We start from the raw sequence: 19,190 nt of genomic DNA on the forward strand, positions 1-19,190 counted from the left end.
GCCAGCAGCCTGCTGCTATCCATCCCTGCCGTCTGGGGCTTGGGGCCACGGGGCTGCAAGGCTGGTGAGATGGGGGAGTTCCTGGGCTCTGAGGTGCACCAGGAGGACAGAGATCATTTTGTGCACTGCTAATCTTGCTCCGCAGGAGCACCAGCTTTTGCCTCTTTAGCACCTGCCACGGGGAGTTTGCGGGTGGGACACAGAGGCAGCAAGAAAAAGAAACTTCAAGCACGATTTTCTCCTTTCTTTATCAGTTAATGCTTGCCCCCAAAAGTGATGCAAAGGCAGGGGGGTGAATAGGTCTGAGTGGACTTCACATAACCAATGCAATCATCACACTTCGACATCTCTCTGCTTTTAGGAAGGGAGAAGCTTCGTCCAAAGCCCTAGGCAGCGACCCGGGAGCTCTAGGAAGTTCTTCCCAGCTCTGCCTCAGGCTTGAAATTTCAGGACTGTGGTGTCTTGCTGACAAACCTGAGCCATGGTAAACTGAAGATAAAATACCAGTGATCCTTTTAAACTTCCCATCCCCCCCAAGCATGCATTGCTCTGAGCTGTGCACATGTACTGACCTCTCCTAGCTGGGTCCTGGCGACAGGGTGATACACTGCCCAGACCTGCACTCCCTGAATGCCCCACAGGCGTTTGTCTCGCACAGAGCTAGCACCACGGGTGCGTAAGAGGGAGCAAGAAAGAAAAGGAAGCTGTTGCAACATGCAGCAAATACAGATCCTAACATGGATCTTAGGACCCTAAAGCAATATGGATCCTAAGTCCATTCAGATCAGTCAGTGAGGGTTCCCGATGCCTTTACTAGGCTTCAGCTGAACACAGTAAAACCAGTAGTAAGTATCATGGCGGCAGGAATAGATTTTACAGTCCCTGCTGATGGGTCAAGCCCTGAACTGAACACTGAACTTGTCCACAGAAGTGACTGCTCCAGGAGAGCCACACCGGCAAAGCCATGGGGGGTGGGAGAAGGGTGCCTGTTCTCCCACCCACGGCCAGTTGGTAGGTGACCAGGTTACTCCACATGTCCAAGCTTGTTAATCTGACATCATCTGTGAGCAACAAAATGTGTCCATTAGAAACCGCCCACACCAGCTAGAGCTATTGACGGGAGACGGACTGCGACAGCAGGCAACTGGGGCTACCATGAAGTTGGAGCAAGAGGCCTGAAGGCTTCTTACCTCCCAGGGTTCAGATGGTGCCAAGCTAACCAAGCGTGGAAGGAGAGCTGCTCTTGCAAGGGTGTTTCTGCAACCAGCTGCATGAGACCACTGTCATGTGAGCTGAAGGAAAAACCCTGTTGTACAGATAGGGTAGGAGGCTGGACCAGTTGGATGCAATGCATTTTTAGAGCATGCTATTCTGGACAACAAGCTTTGGAAAGCGTTTCTGGAGGCTCAGCCAACCTCACAGTGCTGGCCTCAAAAATATTTAACACGTGCCTTTCTTAAAAAAGGCATTTTAAAGAAATCTGGGTTGCAATCTGAATGCAAGCAGCTTCTTTCAGCTCTCCATCCTCAGAAGCAACACAAGCAGATCAAGCAAATCAAAGGACTCAAACTGGCCCCGGTAGAGCCTCAGCCCAATGTCTGGGCTTGTTCCATAAGCCAAAAAGAACAGAAGGCGGCTGCAAAACCATTGCATAGTCACCTGGGAATTTTTCAATGCTGTGTGTCAGAGCAGTGGCTGCCACCAGTAGCACACCAGAGTCTTCTCCCTGGTTCTGTGCGGCCACCGAGCCATCGGCTGGGCTGTGGGACTGTCAGCTGTTACCGAGCAGCCCAGGCTACTCGCATTACAAAATCTGGAAGAGAAATGGAAGCTGAAACCAGAGAAGCTGCAAACAAGGGCTAGCAGCCTCCGGCAGCAGAGCAGGACAGACTGCCCATCGGGAGTACCTCCAGCGCTTGGGAGAGGACATGTTGTCAGTGCTGGGCACTCAGAAAACCTACACGAGCACATGCATTTGCGCAATTCGCAGTGAACCACTGGCTCCCGACACATGCGCTGGCCCCCGCATCTGACATTCAGACAGGAGAACTTCAGAGGCTTGAAACAGGGGATGCACCTCTCTCCTGCCCCTGCTAACTCACAGCGGTTGCAAGGGGGAAAAGAGCAAACGCCGCCCCTCCAACCCACTGCTGGCACCTCCCATCCCCAGCAATATGCCAGGCTGTTACGCCCTTACAAACGGGCACGGCCGAACCGCCTCCCCAGCCAAAGTAAGCTTTGTATCAGGGGCTAAAGATCACACTGTATCTATCTCCGAACACACCTTTGTTAGTTTTGGCTGCACCCTTTCAGGTATCACCTGCCTCCCCTGGCAAACACGTTCCTACCCCAAGTGCCACAAGCCCGCCGTGCTCCTCCGAGGACTGCTTTCGCCTGGCAGGGATCTGCGCACCTACCGCATCCACAACAGGCGAGCAGCCCAGGAGGGAGAGCCCCAGGACTAACGTGGCTGCGGCGAGCGTGTTGCAGGGAGCAGAGGAAGGAGCTGGCAGCAGATTCACAGTCAGGCTGCTGTTTGGCTTTGCTGGAAATAAGAGTGGAAAGCTGGCACCGATATCCAGCCGCCCCAACAAACATTGCATTCATATGCAGAGCTACGGAGCAAATGATATGTCAGTTGTTCATCTGGAGAACAGGTTTCACCAGCCTGGATTAAATGATTACGTTGCCGCAGCATGTGCTTCTTGCTGCTTTTGGAGATAAAGGAAGTCAGGCAAAAGTACTGCCGAGAGAGGCCTGACCCTGCAACCCAGCTCCCAGCACCTTTACGCTTGCAGAAGGTTCGAACCCACACGGAGCACGGGGGATGCAGCTCGGGTGCGTTTGAAAAGCAGCATTTTGGTGCTGATGCGCTGAAATCACTAATGCAAGAAAACACCTCGTTTGAGCACAGGAGGTGTATCCTTTGCCTCACATTAGTGCCTCCAGATGTGCACCAGACTGGCTGTATTTCTGAGCCTTCTGCTCCTCGTTCCCACAAAGCTGAAGGCAGGGTGAGTGCACTTGGAGGTCTAACAACACATGTGCAGCAGCGACAGGCTCCACCAAAGCCTGCGTCCTGCCTTCACAAAACCCCCGTTGAGTGACTCCCTTAGGATGTAATTGCAATCGACTTCATTCCAGGCCATGAGCATATGTCTGGCTACGGACATTACTGTGAGCACACAAGGAAAAAAAAAAAAAAAGAAGAAAAAAAAAAGAAACATAAAGGAGAAAGTGCAAAACAACACTTGCAATCCAAGCCCAGTTAGGATAAGGGGTGTTTTCCTCTATAGGAAAAGGTTTACTTCCCTACCTTGCTACCTTTGGTCAGCTTCCCTGCATTAGTCTTTTGCAAGTCAGAAAAGCAAGGCTGACACCAGCTTAGCAGACTCAAAACCACAATATTGCACTGAACCCACGGCCCCCAGCAGCACCCCCCGAAACCCTCCAGAGCCCACGTGGGCTAAAAGCCATTGCCCAAAGAGCCAACACAGTGACTTCAGGACTCTCACAGACCTCGGGGGGCCCCAAGCCCTTGCACTGGGAGCCCACAGCATCTTTCTCCACTCTGTGGCCTTTGGCAGGTCACCAGAGCTTGCCCCCTGGCCCCATCTCTCAGGGGACAATGTATCTGCAGCGGGGGTGGTGAAGGGCACAGGGATGCAGCCACAGCACACCGTGGGCAGCAGGAGCCAGAGCCACCACCCTCTGCCCCCAGTGTGTTTCGCAAGATGAACGGTAGCAGTAGCACTATCGCGTATGTACTTTTGTATTTGCTTTCTTTTTTTTTTTTTTTTTTTCATTCCAGAATGAGCAAACCCACGCATCGGTCCATAGCTCACCTTCGGGAGCTGTACAAACACTGCTCTGGGGAAGCTTCTTACAAATAGCCGGCAGTGAGCACCCAGCACCCAATGCTCCAGCCCAAGCAGTTGCAGATGGCAAACCTCTAAGCTATCCAAAGTAAGGTCTCGTCAATGGGAAGTGTCAGGCAGGCCTAAGCAACACTGAACTGCCCTCCCCACATCAAGTGGCCATGAAAAAACATAGGATTTGTCCAGCTGGATGGCTCCCAGTCAGGCATTTACATTTGTGACTCGTGGACGAGTCTTCAAAAATACATCCCAGTGCACGTACAGATATACTCGAAGATACACTTACACCCCCCAAGCACATGTCCTAGGATAGGAGGTGGGTTCAAGCAAGTGACTCAGCCTCCTGGTTACAGGAACAAAATTAGCAGCCACTCATAAACGTCTTATGTCTTAGACGGGGCTAGATGGCACTGTAAGTTAGTTAATGTGCAAGCCCTTTGCCTCAGGAGATTTCACTTTGGCATTATGATCAGTGGAAAATCAGGAAAGCTGGTGCTCCCTAGGGTATATTTTCCAGAGCTGGGCTAGTAATTCACACTGACAGCCCGATTCAACACATTTTCTAGGTACCTAGTTAGGAGCTGTGTCCAATAATTTAGTCATTCTCTGGAATTTACTGATTTTATTTTTTTGAGCAAATAATTCTTGGCTTGCAAGGATTTAAACATATGTTTTCCCCCAATCCTTGGCCTAGATTTTCCCTGCTTTAATTTATCCCATTTCTCCTCATTAACCCCTGCCCCCCACCCCCGTTGTTCCCATGCTGGATCCCTCTACCTCTCCCAGGAGAACAGTGATGAAATGACATTCGCCTCCCAGACCTCCTGGCACAACACCCCTTCTCTTCGGGATCAGCTCGGTGAGGCAGAGAGCCCTCTGGCCCCGAGCCCCTGAATCACTTAAGGATGCACAGCTGAAACAGAGCAAGGAAAAGCAGTGGAGGGAGGTGAGGACCAGGCTTGCAGCGCAGGCACCTGGCTGTATTCAGGTCAGAGCATTCAGGTCCCACAGCCTCAGGCCTCTGCCTGAGCTGGTTAGGAGGTGAACGAGTAAAGATCTGCCCTGATCTCACACCCAGACCTTCCAGAGCCTCTGCGCTCAGGTGAGCACACCGCGGCTAATGGCACCGTGCCACTGCGAGGGAATGGCATCCACAGGTCTGGGGGGAAGCAGGGGGACGTGCTGTCCTGGTGCAGCACATCTGGAAGATGGCCACCTCTTTAACAGAGACCGTATCCATCGCATCTAATACTTAGATGAGTATCTCCCGTCATTTAACAAGGGGAGCAGCCCTCTGAAAAAAAAATTAAAACTTTCCCCAGCAGAGAATCCCATCAGCTTCCTGACAGCCTAGGTCATCCGTGCCTGTGAATCTGCCTCCCCGTTCCTCAAGTAACAGATTAGTCACGTACATTTGCAATGGCAGCGGTTCTGCCAAATAGCTGAGGAGCGGGGCAGGAGGAGGAGAATGGCAGCATGACAAGAACAGGCAGAGGAGGGGAGAGGAGAAATGAAATGTTTCTTCCTCTTCTCCCATGCCCCTTTGGTTTTCAACAGCGTTTGCATGCACAAGCTGCAGAACAGCTGCATCACGTGCTGGAGGTGAAACCCAGGCGTTATCTAGCCGAGAGACTTGGACAACCTCGCCTCTCCTCTTTGGCCCCTAGCCTGGCAGGAGCATCGCCCAGCAGCCAGAACCCTGACAGCTCCCCTGAGGCTGGGACCAAAAGCCTCCCTAAATACGTATGATATTTGGCAGCTGGGAAAACCTCTCGCTTGAGCTCCCATCTTCCGAGTGACTGACAAATGCCAGACCCAGGCAGGGCTGACAAAGGCGCAGGGCTGCAAAGTGTCCCGCTCAGAGGTGAGTCACTCAGAGCACAAAACAAACAGGCAAAAAGGTCCCCAGAAATCCAGCTCCTGATTAATACAGGACTTATTGCAAACAGTTACTTCCTTCTTCCAATAACATGCATGAAAAAAAATCACCATCGTCGTTAGAGCAGCAGCGCGTGGAGCCTGTAAGCAGGTCAGACTGCTCCTCCGTGCTGTCCACTCTTGTGTCAAACTGTCCCTGTCCCCACACGCTTCCAGCTACAAGTGCCCGGGTAGATAACAAAGAGGGAGATTCAAAGCAAGAGCACCTGAGTGCTCCAGTAACAGGAAAGAAAAAAAAAAGCAGGCTGTTTCGGGTCATCTGATGTGTGCACACATTCCCAGACGCTCAGTCTGTCCCTTGTAGCTCAGGGAAATGCTAAATGGGCAGCATGGCCTGGAGAAACTGCAAAGAGGGGGAAAGCAGATGAGCAGGTTTTCAAGACAAGCATTGCTACTGCAGTAAGAGATAGGGACACATATAGGCGCTCCCTGTGCTAATGAATAACAGCTACAAAACTCTCGGTAACCTCAGTAAAACATGTTGGTTCTGCCAGTACATCCATCTTATAAAGCTATCTGTCACATGTTAGCACTTCAGCTGTCCCAGAGAAAGACATAAAACACGACAGCGTGGTTGGTCACAGTATCCCATATGCCAGCCAAGGGGAGTCACAATCTCAAAGGACACATCCTCGTCATAAAATTTATGCTTCCCTCCTGTATCCTCCACCTTATGGGGCAGCTGAAAAAGGAGGATAAAACACAAGCATCACTTCCAAGACAGGAACCTCACCGTAACATGAAATACCAAAGAAAACCTCAGAAAATTTCTATTTTCCTTCCTAAGAACAAGCGGGCATGGGGCTAGGTGTGAGCATCCAGTCTGGTGCATTTACCTGCAGTCCAGGGCAAGCCCAGCCCCGTTCACTGGTGGCAATGGGAAGCACCAGGACCCTTGTCCTTTCACCATCCCACTTCCCGGAGGGGAATTCAGGGTACAAGTGGCCTGACGCTTGTGAGAGACTTCCTGTCCCATGCACTGCCAGGCTTCCCCACAACCCCTTCTAAAGAGTGTCCCATTTCAGAAACAGCATTGGGGCGGAGCGGGAGGCACATACACCGGAGCTCTGATATCTGGCACTGCACCAGGACATAGATTACACTAGCCAATCATTTTAATTGCTGTCCAACAGTAATAACGTATTTATGCAATTTCCTCTAAAACATGCATAACGCTATGGTCTGTTTATAATGCTAATTGGGGCGGTCTGGAACCAAACAGCCACCCTGGGTATCAAAGATGTGTATTTGAGGGGAATTTTTTTGATTGGCTGTTTCCAGAACCACACTGCAATACTGTTTTGCTTAGGTTTTCACTTCAACAGATATATATTTTTGTTGGTTTACTTTTCAATCTCATGTATTTGTCAGACAGAAAAAAAAACGCAGAGCAGTAACTGACACTACACGTATTTACTGTGCGACATGGGTTTATTCTTCCAGGGCACCCGTGTCTTGTTCCTGTCCTGTGTATTTATTTTTGTACTCCTCTGAGGACTTGGATGCTCAGGAAGGATGATGCTCTTAGAATTACTGGACCTAAGTAGTTGGAGGTATATAAATGAGCAGTACGCTGAGAGCTGAGGGGAGCTGATGGCTTTACTAGGTCATCAGCTAACCCACACAGCCGGGAGCACAGGGTGCCAGTGGAGGAGATAAGCCAGCTCCAAGACAGACCCCAGCATGCCTCCGTGGGAGTTTTGCGCTCCACAGAAGCACTTTCCTCTTCCTTAAGGAAGATGGGACATCAGAGAGAGCTCCTCCCCCTCCTCCACACCATTAACACCTATGTTAGTGCATGTGCTGGGAGGGACGTGTTGGGTAGGCAGAAGCTATTACCTGTCACGTACTGAGCAAAACCACAGGTAAAAAGATGGTGCAGCCTCTGCCCTGGCTGCATCCATCCCACATGTTAATGAACAATAAAAACAGAGCACTGAAAAATAAACCCCCACTGCTTCAAAAAGCCCCCAGGAGAGTATCTTCAATGGTATAATTTTTTTCCCCTGCTTCTTTCTGATCTTTTTTTACTGTTGAAGTTGACATCTTTTCCTCTTGCTGAACCAGCATTTCCTGACAGCAAACCATTGTCAGAAATTTTCCATCCAGCTCTCAAGTGGATTTCAACACTCGGTGCTTGTGCATGCTCATGAGAAGAGGTTAATGTCAATCTCAGAAAATGATTTACAGGATGTGCAAAAGGGTACCACCAGCGAGGAGCTGCGCCTTCCTTTGGAGAAGTTCAGATACTAGCTGGTCTCTTTGCCTCAAAACGAGGGTCAGATCTCCTCAGCTCACTCACATCTGTAATGGTGATCTTCCTTCACGTGTTTACTGCCCAACTGACCTGTCACTTGGAAAAACCCCTCCCACAGGGAACACTGCCTTTTGTGATACGGCACATCCCCTTTCAAACGCCCTGGGGACATTCTGATGGTTTTAAAACCAAACATCTCAGAGGAGAGCATTGCTCTCCCAATAAACAGCAGTACAGACAGGCCTCAGAAACTAAACAAGCAAGGCAGGAGTTTGTGGGAGGAGATGGTAATAAATGCAATAGCCAGCTTCATAATCACAGCCCCTGGCGCCCGATAACCATCACCTTGCCACAGCTGCCTTGCGCATGGTGGCGATGGGATGGCTCTCCACATTTGGAGGACTTTCCCGGTGAAATCTTTCCAGGGATGAACATGAACTGAAGTGTAAGCACACCCAAGTAACTTTTAAAGAAGTTGGAAAAGAAAAAACTGCACCATCAGAGAGCCATCAGGCATGAGGCAGCCCGGGAACAGCAGCCCCCAGTCTGCAGCGGTGGCACCCCAGCAGCTCTGGCAGCCAAAGCTTTTTGGGGAGCAAGGAGGGACACGGTGAAAACCAGCCTGCACCCATTCAGAATTTCTGCCTGCAGGGCACTCAAGCCAAAGCTGCCTTAATATGCTTTTAAAGGCAGGCAAATGACAAGCAAGGCATCTTTCCCTTCAAAGCCCAGCATTCCTCCTCCACTGAGACATCTATAACTGCTATCATCAGCTTAAGGGGCAATATCTTCACCAGCAGGCGAAGCTGGTTTATGAGGTTATGAGGGGGAGGAGGAAGACTTAACCCAAATTCATCAACCCACCCATTGTTGTCGGCCAGCAGCTCTGAGACACTGGTGGGGAGGCGGGGTGGGGGGCGGCCGCAGCATCCCAGCAGCACGTCCAGGGCAGGGTGCCTTTTCTAATGTTCTAAAGGACACAGCTGATTCATCGCCCGCTGCAGCATTACGGGCGGTTTCGGCTGCAGAGGCCTGACCTGTTTGGCAGCAGCCAGCCGGCATCAGCTGCCTCCTGGAAAAGGGAAAGAAAAAATAAAAAGCTTTGAAATGACAGAGCGAGCAGAGGAATGGGGAGGGGGGGTGGGGGTGAAGGGGGAGGCGGGGGGAAGAGGTGGGTTTGCAGTCTCTGGTTGGGTAACAGGCTAATTCCCCCCTGCTCCCTGCCCGCAACTCCATCTAATTACCCTGTTTCCTCTGAGCTGATTGGAAAGTGGCCTTGTGTCTGGAAAAGGCCGTAAGCATCTTACATGCATCTGTTCCACCTAATCCCTAATAACTAGCGCCTGTGTGTTCAGGGAGAGGAGGAGGTGGGGGAGGACGAGCGGGGAAGGGCCGGGAAGGTTTTTCCCATGTGTGCTGCAATGTGGCGGTGGGCAGGGCTGCCCTGCCACCCGGGCTGGTGGCTTTCGGGGAACTAACGCTGTTCCTCTTCTGCCCGTTTCACAATCTGGAGGCCCTTTCCTCCTTCCCCTTGTGAGAAAGAAAAAAATGTATTAAAAAAAAAAAAAATGGAGAGAGGGCCAGGGGTGGGGAGAAGGACACGTTTTGCTGAGCCTCGCTGCAGTTCGGATCTGTTTAAGCCACTCATTTTCCCCTTGCCCTAATCCTGCATTATCCTTTAGGAATGACGTTCAATTCCTGAAGGGGGGTGGGAAGTGCTCTCCAGGGCCCTGCATGGTTTGCCCAGGAATTTGGATTGCACTTTTTATGTGCAGCTCTGGGAAGGGGCAGAGGGACAATTATGCAGCCATTTAGTAGCAAGGCAGGCACATTTTCAGCAATCTCTTCCTAGCGGGAGCTAATTCAGCACGAGGAGAACATGGGGATAAACAGCTCGATTTGCCAGTAAAAGGATTGTCACATCTGGAATTTACACAAGTTACGAGGAGCAAGGAGCCACTATTTTGTTTTCGCTCGCACTGCATCGTAAAACATGTTAGCACTTTGAAAGTGTTGCGAAGCAGACGCACAACGTCTTGCCCAGCCCCGCCATGCCCTCACCCTCCCCTGCCATCCACGGGGGATGCCGGGTTCAGCCCTACGTCTTGCTCAACGCCCTCAACTTTGCTCCAGCCCCTGGGAAAGGAGGCTTTTGGCCTCCAGCACAACCAGCTGGCAGTACCACATCACATCTCCATGTGACAGCCCCAGGGGGCTTCCAACATCGCAGGGGACACCAGCCTCCCCCCAAATCTCAACCCACATGGAGGAGGACTCAGTCGCTGATCACTTTAAATTGATTTCAAAAAGGTTGGCTGCGCCTTTGTGGGTTGTTTATTTCCAAGCACTTTCCACACTTATCCAGCCAGTTTTCTGCTGTTTTGCTTTGGGATTTTTGCAGTTGCAAGCTGTGAGCACTCCTCCTGCAAGAGCCTCCTCGCTCATCCCTCAGCCCGCTAACGACGGCAGAGGTGGTGATGTGTCCCATGGGCTGAGCCGCACCTGGCTCCTATAGGAAGCCCTTGTGCTCACCAAGACACTGGGTAGCATCCTGTGAAAGAGCAGTGGGGTATGGGCATCCACAGGCTGGATCCATCCTGCCCAGTAGCGGTGGAAATAAAAAATTAAGGGGAAGAAACCTGAAGTCAATGGCGTTAGACATTCCTAATGACATTAGCTGAGATTTTCACCTTTGGTGCTTCACACCTGCACACAGTCCTTAAGGATGAGCAAGGCAAAACCCAACAGCCCATCCTTTCCAATTTGTTTTTTCCCTCATTTTGTGCTGCTGAGCAGGGGTTACCCAAGAAACTTGCTGCCAACTGACTTTCATGAAGGACCAAGCCAGCCTGGGTGGGAAAACAACTATGAGGACAAAAGTCATCTCTCAGCCCACTGTGCCAGTTGCAAAACATTTTGCAGAGGTAAAGGCCTGCAGGTTACTGTGTGGAAACCTGGCTGTGATTTATACCTCCTCATCATCCTCCCACCAAGGGATGAAGGGCTGCCTCAGGGAGGCTCACGTCACCCTGCAGAGGACCGGCTGCATCACTGCTTGCTTTCCTGCCTGTCGGCAGGGCGGAAACCTGGCTCTGGTGAGTCATCTGCCTAGCCCATCCAGCACCGGATCCACTGCCCAGAGTCCTGCCATTGCTTACACGTGCCTGTCAGGGAGCAAAACTCATGCCAGGGAGAGCTCCTCCACAGGGGGATGCACAGCACCAGCCCTGCAAGGGCAATGACAGGGACAGTCAGCCACCTTCTGCTTGAGCTCTCGTGACCAGCTGGAAAAGTGAAGTGAAAGAGCACGATGGGAAGCTGCAAGGTCGCACTTTGCTTGTAAGGCTGTTCTCCCTGTTCATGGGCTTTTTTTTTTTTTCCCATTTTATCATAGAATGTTATTTTTTATTTTCTCATCAAGATAACACTTTGTTTTCTTGATGAGAAAGACGCACCAGTTGAACTTCGGCTTTACTGGTTTGATGCAGAAGGCATCCTACATCACTCTAACTAAAATCTAAAGCCCCTCAAGGTAACTTGGTGCAACTTTTCCATGAGCGCTGGTTCCTGCCACTTTAAGATTAGCAGCTGAAAGAAAAGAGAATAAAAATGTATCTTCAAAACTTCCATCTTTAGGTACCAGATAAGTGGCATAAACGCTCAAAGTAGTGTGCCCAGAACCACTGGCAGTTTTCTGTTAATTCAGCCTGAAGTGTGGTGCAAACGGAGGCTGCCTTCCTCCCAAGCTGCAGAGATCGCTTTGGTGAGGGATGCTCAAGGCTCCTGAAAGTCAGGCCCTACATAACCCTCTCAGAGCCCGCTTAGACCCTTTCTTTTCCCTCATTCTTAAAAGAGCAAAAATAAACCCTGAAGCCTGAGCACCTAAGCTGCAGAAGCGTGCCTGAAACAGGCAGGCCACTGAAAATGCAGGGTTTTTTCCGCCTCTGCCTGCTTTGGTTTGGCAGCGCCAGGTGGTCGCTTTGTGTGCACCTGGCTCCCAAGGCTGACCACATTCGGGCTGCCACCACGTGTGTCCCAGTAGCATGGACTTGCCTGAATGTGCAAGGGTTGGGATGGAATGTAAACAGTAACAAGCAGATGGTGTTTCGGCAAGAAAACATCCAGTTGATTACATCCAAATTTACAGCCAGAGGTTGTGCTTACAATTACAGCTGCAGCTCACTCTCTCCTCCTCGGTATCCCACCAGCTCCAGGTAGGAAGAGACCAGCTGTGCCCCAGTGGCTCCAGCCCTCTGAACGCCTTTTCCACAGCCTGCTCATTGCACACTCAGGGGAAAAAAATAAAACAACCCAAGCTGTTCCTCAAAAGACGCACTGGCATGAACCCTGCCCTCAGCTACATCTCTGAATGACGGAGCTGCAGAGGTGTAGGGAGGAAGGAAGTTTGACTTGAACAGATCTCCTCTATTAAAGAGTCAGTGCAGGAGGACTTGCTGTAGTAACGAAGTAGAAGAAGTAACAAAGACAAGCTAGGTATCCAAACATTTCTGAACACCTGGGTTTTCCCAGATGGTTAAAACTTACCTAGCATTTACTTGCAGAGCTGGGAAGAGACCATGGAGGTATGGCCATCTAATCTTCCCACAAGTTAGTGCCTATAGCAAGAGCAAGTGACCACAGTGCAGGAGCCGTGTCTCCTGTTGCCATGCTCTAACCAGAGATCTGCAATCAGTCCCTTGATATCTTGTGTTCTTTGAGATCCTTTTCAAATCCTTTATAAGGGCGTTTAAAAGACCAGAAGTCTGCATGACGAATTCCACATGCTGCATACACAGACATGTGATGGTTTTAAAAACTGTAAAGGAATAAATTCTCTGTATCCTGATTCATGCTCTGCATATGGCACGATGCTCCCAGCCTAGATGTATGAAATCAAACAATCGCTATGTTGTATTATAGGGCTTAGCATGAAGCGGCCCTCTGTTTCTACTCTGCTTTCACTGGGGTCCTATCTTCCCAGGATGAAACCTTCATAAATTTTCAATTTGGGGATATCGAGCAGATTTATTCTGACGTTCCTCTGGGGAAAGTCTGCAGCTTCCAAAAGATGGGCCAGGGATGCAGCATCAGCACAGTCACAGCCCACTGAAGGGCATTCGTTATCACCCATCCCAACTGAGCTGATTAATCCTCGATAGCAATGGCTTATTTTAATTGTCTGAACTCTGTTAAGGCAGGACTGAATCCCCTTAACTCCTTTAATTCTAGGAGCTGGATTTTCAACTCCCTTTATGTTTGGGGTTTTTTTTTTCCTTTCAGTCTTGCACTCGCTTTGCATGGTCATATCCCTTGGGAAAACCCGTATCTGCAAGTCCCTGTCTTGGTCAGGGGAAAAGCTGATCTGACTTGGAAGATGGCCCTAATTTGAAGGTGTCCCTCCAGATGTGCTTTCCAACCGAAATGTCTCTGAGATGAAGGCATTATACTGCTTGAACAGGGATAAGCACAGGGGAAGCTGCGTGAAGCTGGGCTGACCCAGAGGATGGCTGGGGCACTAGGCTCCCGGGGAGCTTTGAGATGCCTGGCTGGGGGGCTGTCACCTGGCCAGAGACAGCCAGTCTCTCCTTCGGGGCTGCTGATACTCAGAAACAGGTTAAAAAAATTAATGCCACACCAACCAGCTTCAGGACTGAGTGACCACTCAGTCGAATCTCAGCTGAGCGAGCTTGCCCAGGGCTAGGCGGCAAGGGAACTGGCAGGAGCACAAACGGTGCCTCCGTGCTCCCCATTCCCAGATCTCTTCTTTAGCTGCAGGCTCTCTGGTAAAAACTTAACTGCTGCAACTTTATATAACCATTATGTCACCATTAAATTTCAGAAAGCACCTGCAAAATCCAGTTAATTTACCGCACCAAAAAAAAAAAAAAAGGTATTTCAGATGAGAAGATAAAACAATGGCATTATTTTCAAGGGTGAAGCCTCTACAGTTTATATTTAAATATAAATCCCTATTTAAGCTATTAACCAAACTCTAATGCAAAATCCTTGAGAACTTTACTTAATATTCCGTAATGGGAAAATCTAAATGAGAAATTTCCAAAGCAGATAACAAACTGCTTTTACAAATAGCAGAAGGTATTTCACCCACACCACAAACGTTATAGGCAATCCAACTGAGGGGCTGAGCAGACACAAACGATACACAGTGCAATTTCCATATGAACTGGTGTAAATCAGAAAGAATTCAACTGGTCATTAAGCGTCACAGAGATCTAGGTTTTTGCGCTGGCTGTAGCTTATTCAACTATGGCTTTATGTTTAAATGTTTTTACAGTGTCTTTCACACTGGGGCTTGGGGGCTCCCAGGCAGCCAGTGATGCCCTTAGATAAAAGACCAGTTTCAGGGCTATTTGACTTTTCATCCTTACTTCTTACTGCCTTGCTTTTGTGGGTTTAAAGCATAATCTTTTGACTAATTAAATACATATGAATATTCTGTTGCCTGCACAACGAATATATAATTAGACTCAGGAGAAAGATTATGGGCTCTCTGGCTGATACTAACACTTCAACATAAAGGTACCCCAGACACCACTAAACGTAACCTATGAGCTTCTGCTAATAACACACTGCCTCTGATCTCCAGAGGATTATTTTACTCTGGAGCTTTTAGAGGAGCCGTATACTGAAAGGGGCCTGAAACAGATACCCTGTAATTTATGTCCCTGCTTAGTGCCTCGGTGAGGAAAGGCGGCCTTTGCTCCAAATTGTAAGGGTTTCTTTCCTTCTCTTTTTTTTGGGTCTGAAGTTAACGCACGTGATCTTCAGGGAGCAGGAGGCTGTAAGGAACCTCTGGGTGGTTTCAGGGAAGAAAGCGTATTTTGCTGCCCAAGCTCCATCCTTTTTTTTTTCATGTCCAGGACCACTTTTCCCCTTAGAAACCCAGAGAAACCTCTTAAATAAATTGTGTTAGGCAGGGCCCTTTCTCTCTGCTCCAAAACTGAAGAAGTGTGTCTGCTGCTTTATCCTCACCAAGCACATACTTTGTAAGCAGTGGTACCTCCCAGTGCTATTATTTGCTATACCTCATAAATATCGGAGTCCTTTTTCTTTGCTCTGCACTTTCCCACTTGGCACTTTTCCCATCACTTTTAGGTTGCTGGGGTTTGTTTTTGTTGTTGTTTTTTACCCTCCCAACCACCACATGATAATGCCTTTTCCCCCTCCCTCTGTGGTTAGACCAGTTCAGACAACTAGATAAATATTGTGGGGAAGTGACCCTTAAATATCAGGTTTGCCTGTATTTTTTCACAGAGGTCTTTATTTCTTTAAATTGTAGGTGGTCTCCTTAAGACAGCAGGGAGACAAGCCTGATGTAGCAAAAGCGAGGGGGAAAAGAAGCAGCAGAAAAATCCCCTCAGGATGTTTCCTGTGGTAAAACAGAGTAAGGAATATCTGAGGAACAGTAAGAAATATTTCAGGGCAGCTCCAGACAAATTCAAATCCAAATCTTCTGTGAGGTTCAGTGAACTCTGCAAATTGCGCGTTTCCTCCAAAACCCCAAACCAGGCAACTTGAACCTGATTCTGAAGCGAGTAGTAGGGATGCTGGCATTCCTGTACCCCTTGGCAGTTGTGAAGAAGATTGGGTGGGGTTTTTTTAAGATGTCTGTTTTTTCAGAGCAAAGTTTGCTTAAAAAACAGTGGGCTAGTTACTGAAAATCGGCCTCCGACTACTGTCAGCCAGATTTAGACAAGGAGGGGAAAAAAGCTTCTTCACTAGAAGTCTGGTCTCAATGTAAGTGATCTGCAAATTTCTTCTCATCTTAAAAAGAAAATGATACCTGGGCAGGCCAAGAGATGACAACAGACATGCAGCCTCGATGTTGTCAATACCTGTGACATTGCTAGCATTAACTGCAAGTTAACACAGCAAATCACAGGGTAACATTGCAGTTTGGTCACGTTTCCACAGGGTCTAACTCCTTAAACAACTTCCTTCAGCAGGAGACTGGCTTGCTTTATTTTTTATTGTTTACACTGTCAATAAAACATGTCCTCTGCTGGCATTGAGGAGAACTGTACCAGAGAAGACGTTGGACCTACGTCAGTGTTCTTCACCTCTGGATTTCATCACACATTAACATGCTTCAATGCAATTGCTTTACTTTACCCTTTGCTCAACACAAAGAGGTACCTGGACCTCAGAGTTTTATATCTGTGCCTAAACTTCAAGGCTGACATACCTGAACATCAGGAATGAAGCACGGATCTCCTTTACAGCCCCACAAGCAGGCAACTTGCAAACTTTGGGGATGAAGCAGGTACTGGGCTAAAGAGCGCTGTGTGTTGGTACCAGTTTATGCCGACCAGCTCAAAGTAAAGCTGCTCCCGTCCCAGGGCCACAGGTAGCCAGGTCAGCCTCAGCAGTGCTCCATGCCACCCCCAGCGCTCTGCTTGCAAAGGCTTTGTCGGTTGCAGGTACCTGACATAAGCAGGCATCTGCTGGGACCCTACATTCACTTTTCTCAAAGCCCTTCCCTTTTGGGAAGGAAAACCCAAAGTATCTGCCTACTCACATGGAAACGTACCACACATCTCAATCAGAGATGCTGGGGCAGATTGCTAAACTTAATTACCAGTTCCAAGGGCTGAGGCTGTGAATGACAGGTCAGTTCATGCAGTGAGCTAGCAAAGATTGCTGATAAATGCTTTCTAATTGAAAGGATGATAAAACACCTATTAGTCACTGAGGAGCTTGAAGAATGAGTTAGTCTCGGGGTTTTTTTTACTCTACGAAAATCAAGAAGTGCTAATCTCATCAGCACTCTGCCGTCATTTCCTACCAGCCTAGTCACTCAAAAGGTTCAGGAAGGATCGTGGCATTTCAGGGGGGTGACCAGTCACTGCTCCCTCACTCCTATTAAGGAGATGAACAGAAATAAGCATCAGCAGTGTAGATTAAGTCTATTGTACTCTGGAGAACATCGGACATTTTTGTGAGTTAGGAAAGCATGAACAAAAATAACCTCTCGCACCCAGCTCCTTTGGTAAACTGGCTGTATTAACGATGTGACGTATCCTTCGCACAGCACCTTTTAGCCAGAAACGTATGGTGGAGGCTAGTGGGCGTTAGGAGTCCAGGTACTTAAGGCCAACCTCCAGCAGTACCAATGATCTGGGTACAAGCAGTTTGAAACTCAAAGCCTGGACTTTGCACTAGAGAAGCCACTACATAGGCACGCGTACCTGTTTTTCACTAAGGCATTAGGACAGTCGCTGTGGGAGTAGGACACAGCAGCCATACAGGATGAGAAATGCTCTTAAATTGCCACAGCAGGAAAAGCCGCCAGAGCTGCCCTGCAAAAGCCCTGTGCGTAGATGTAACCCAAAAGTTACCTTCTGCACCATTCAGTGACACAACACTCACTGCTGGGAAGGCACGAAAACAGCCACCACCCATTTTAGCAGGAACATCTTCTGCCTTGTTTCCACGCTGTGCAACCCTGGATGAAATTTTTCAGCTCTCTGTTTCTCTTTCCTTTCCTGCACTTTTGCCGGTCTTTTTAGATCACAAGATGCTCAGAGGGAGACTGCCTTTCATAGTATGTTTGCCCTGAGCACAATGGGTTACAGCCCTTGCTTAAGCCTCTTGGTACTGCTGCCATATAAATAATAATTGATGACACTTACACACACCGCGCTGCTGAAATGTAGCCACACTAGAGTTAATGTTGGGACGTGGCCAAGTGACACAAGCCACAGAGCACGTATAAAGTGAAGTTTTGCCAAAGACAGAAAGTCAAGCTATTTTTACATCCTTGCCATTTTTACATCCTTAAGAAGCAGACATCACCTTGTGTATTAGGATGTGCCTTACTTTCCCCTTGCTCTCCTGCCAACACCCAGACAGAGCTCTCACTACATGGTATTTAGTATCTACATTGTGAAGCCCAAGGTTTTCCAGGAGGTTGTTGCACTCCTGAAATTGTGCTTTACATGTTGAACTAGTGACAGGTTTACTGTGTCTACATCAAAAAATGTATAGATTCTTTACACAAAGAAGAGCATTTTCCATGGAAATGAGTGTGCTCAGCTGGCACATCTGACTAGAAACTGGCATGAGAGGAGAGAGAAAATAGTTGTACTAACCAGTGTGTGAAAGTAGTCCAATGAAGGCATGAGTAGTGGTGCTTGTATTTATGGATTCAAACAGAAGCTTGTAAAACTGTAAGACCCTGTTCTTTTAATTTCAGGTCCCCAAACTCTTGAAAGTCCAGATCACTCTTGGTCAGCTTGTTCTTGTTGTACCAGATACGGTTTGCTTCAAGCCAAAAGCCTTAGCCTACGGACAGACGTCCTTCCTCGTAGTGAGATGTACAGGTAGATATTTTGACTGAAGTGCACGAGGCAAAGCAGACCAGCAGCTCTGCCAGTAAATCTTAGAGATGCAACCTGCAGAGAAGGGACAGTGATAAGCAACTGTGGGCAAAAACTTCTTCCAGCAGGTGGGTCCAGATTGGTGTAATATTGTAGTGTCTACAATATTTTAAACAAGGAGTCTCGTTTAGTGCCTGGCCACGAAGAAGGTCATCTCATGGCAGTCGCTTTACAGCACACGTGTCTCAGATCTGCTCTCCATACACTCTCCACATGTCATAATTATGTACCAAATATAGGCAGATGCTACTTATTTATTTATTTTTTTAATTTATGTGGTCTCTAAGAGTACTAGCCCTGTTGTGCAGGTACCTATGCTGGTATAAAACTAGTTTTTTACTGACAAAGTATGTCATCTTTCTAACTTGGGGATAGGCTGTGCCACTCTACATCCATATAAACTACTACACTCCCATTCTCACAGCAAGATTTTCTACCAGGTATTTGGAAAAGTACATCTGCTGAAGCAGGCCAGTCCGCAGTTGTGGTGGTTACACAGAACTCCAACAAACATCCCAATGAAGGCTCCCTAGCCATTTTCACACGTACTCTGGAACAAAGGACACATATCTCAGTGAAGGAGATGCTTTTCTCCCTCCCTCCACATTCTCATCATCCGTGAACATCTTTCAGATCAAAGATTGCTGTTTGATCCCAGGAAAAGGGTCACAGTGACTGCAGTGCTTACGCAGTTGCTCCAACAACTGTTCACAGGGC

At 48.6% G+C, this 19,190-nt stretch overlaps 1 long non-coding RNA gene across 1 annotated transcript; it reads right to left on the bottom strand.

The window, feature by feature from the left end:
* Window positions 1-961: 961 nt before the first annotated feature.
* On the bottom strand, window positions 962-3,274 carry LOC130146835 (uncharacterized). The gene is made up of 3 exons (XR_008821028.1): window positions 2,285-3,274; window positions 1,660-1,813; window positions 962-1,061 (listed from the first exon to the last, which is right to left on the bottom strand). It is a non-coding gene; the product is annotated as an uncharacterized LOC130146835 (long non-coding RNA).
* Window positions 3,275-19,190: the final 15,916 nt, after the last annotated feature.

The sequence above is a fragment of the Falco biarmicus genome, chromosome 3 (assembly GCF_023638135.1).
Source record: "Falco biarmicus isolate bFalBia1 chromosome 3, bFalBia1.pri, whole genome shotgun sequence".
Classification (NCBI taxonomy): Eukaryota; Metazoa; Chordata; class Aves; order Falconiformes; family Falconidae; genus Falco; species Falco biarmicus.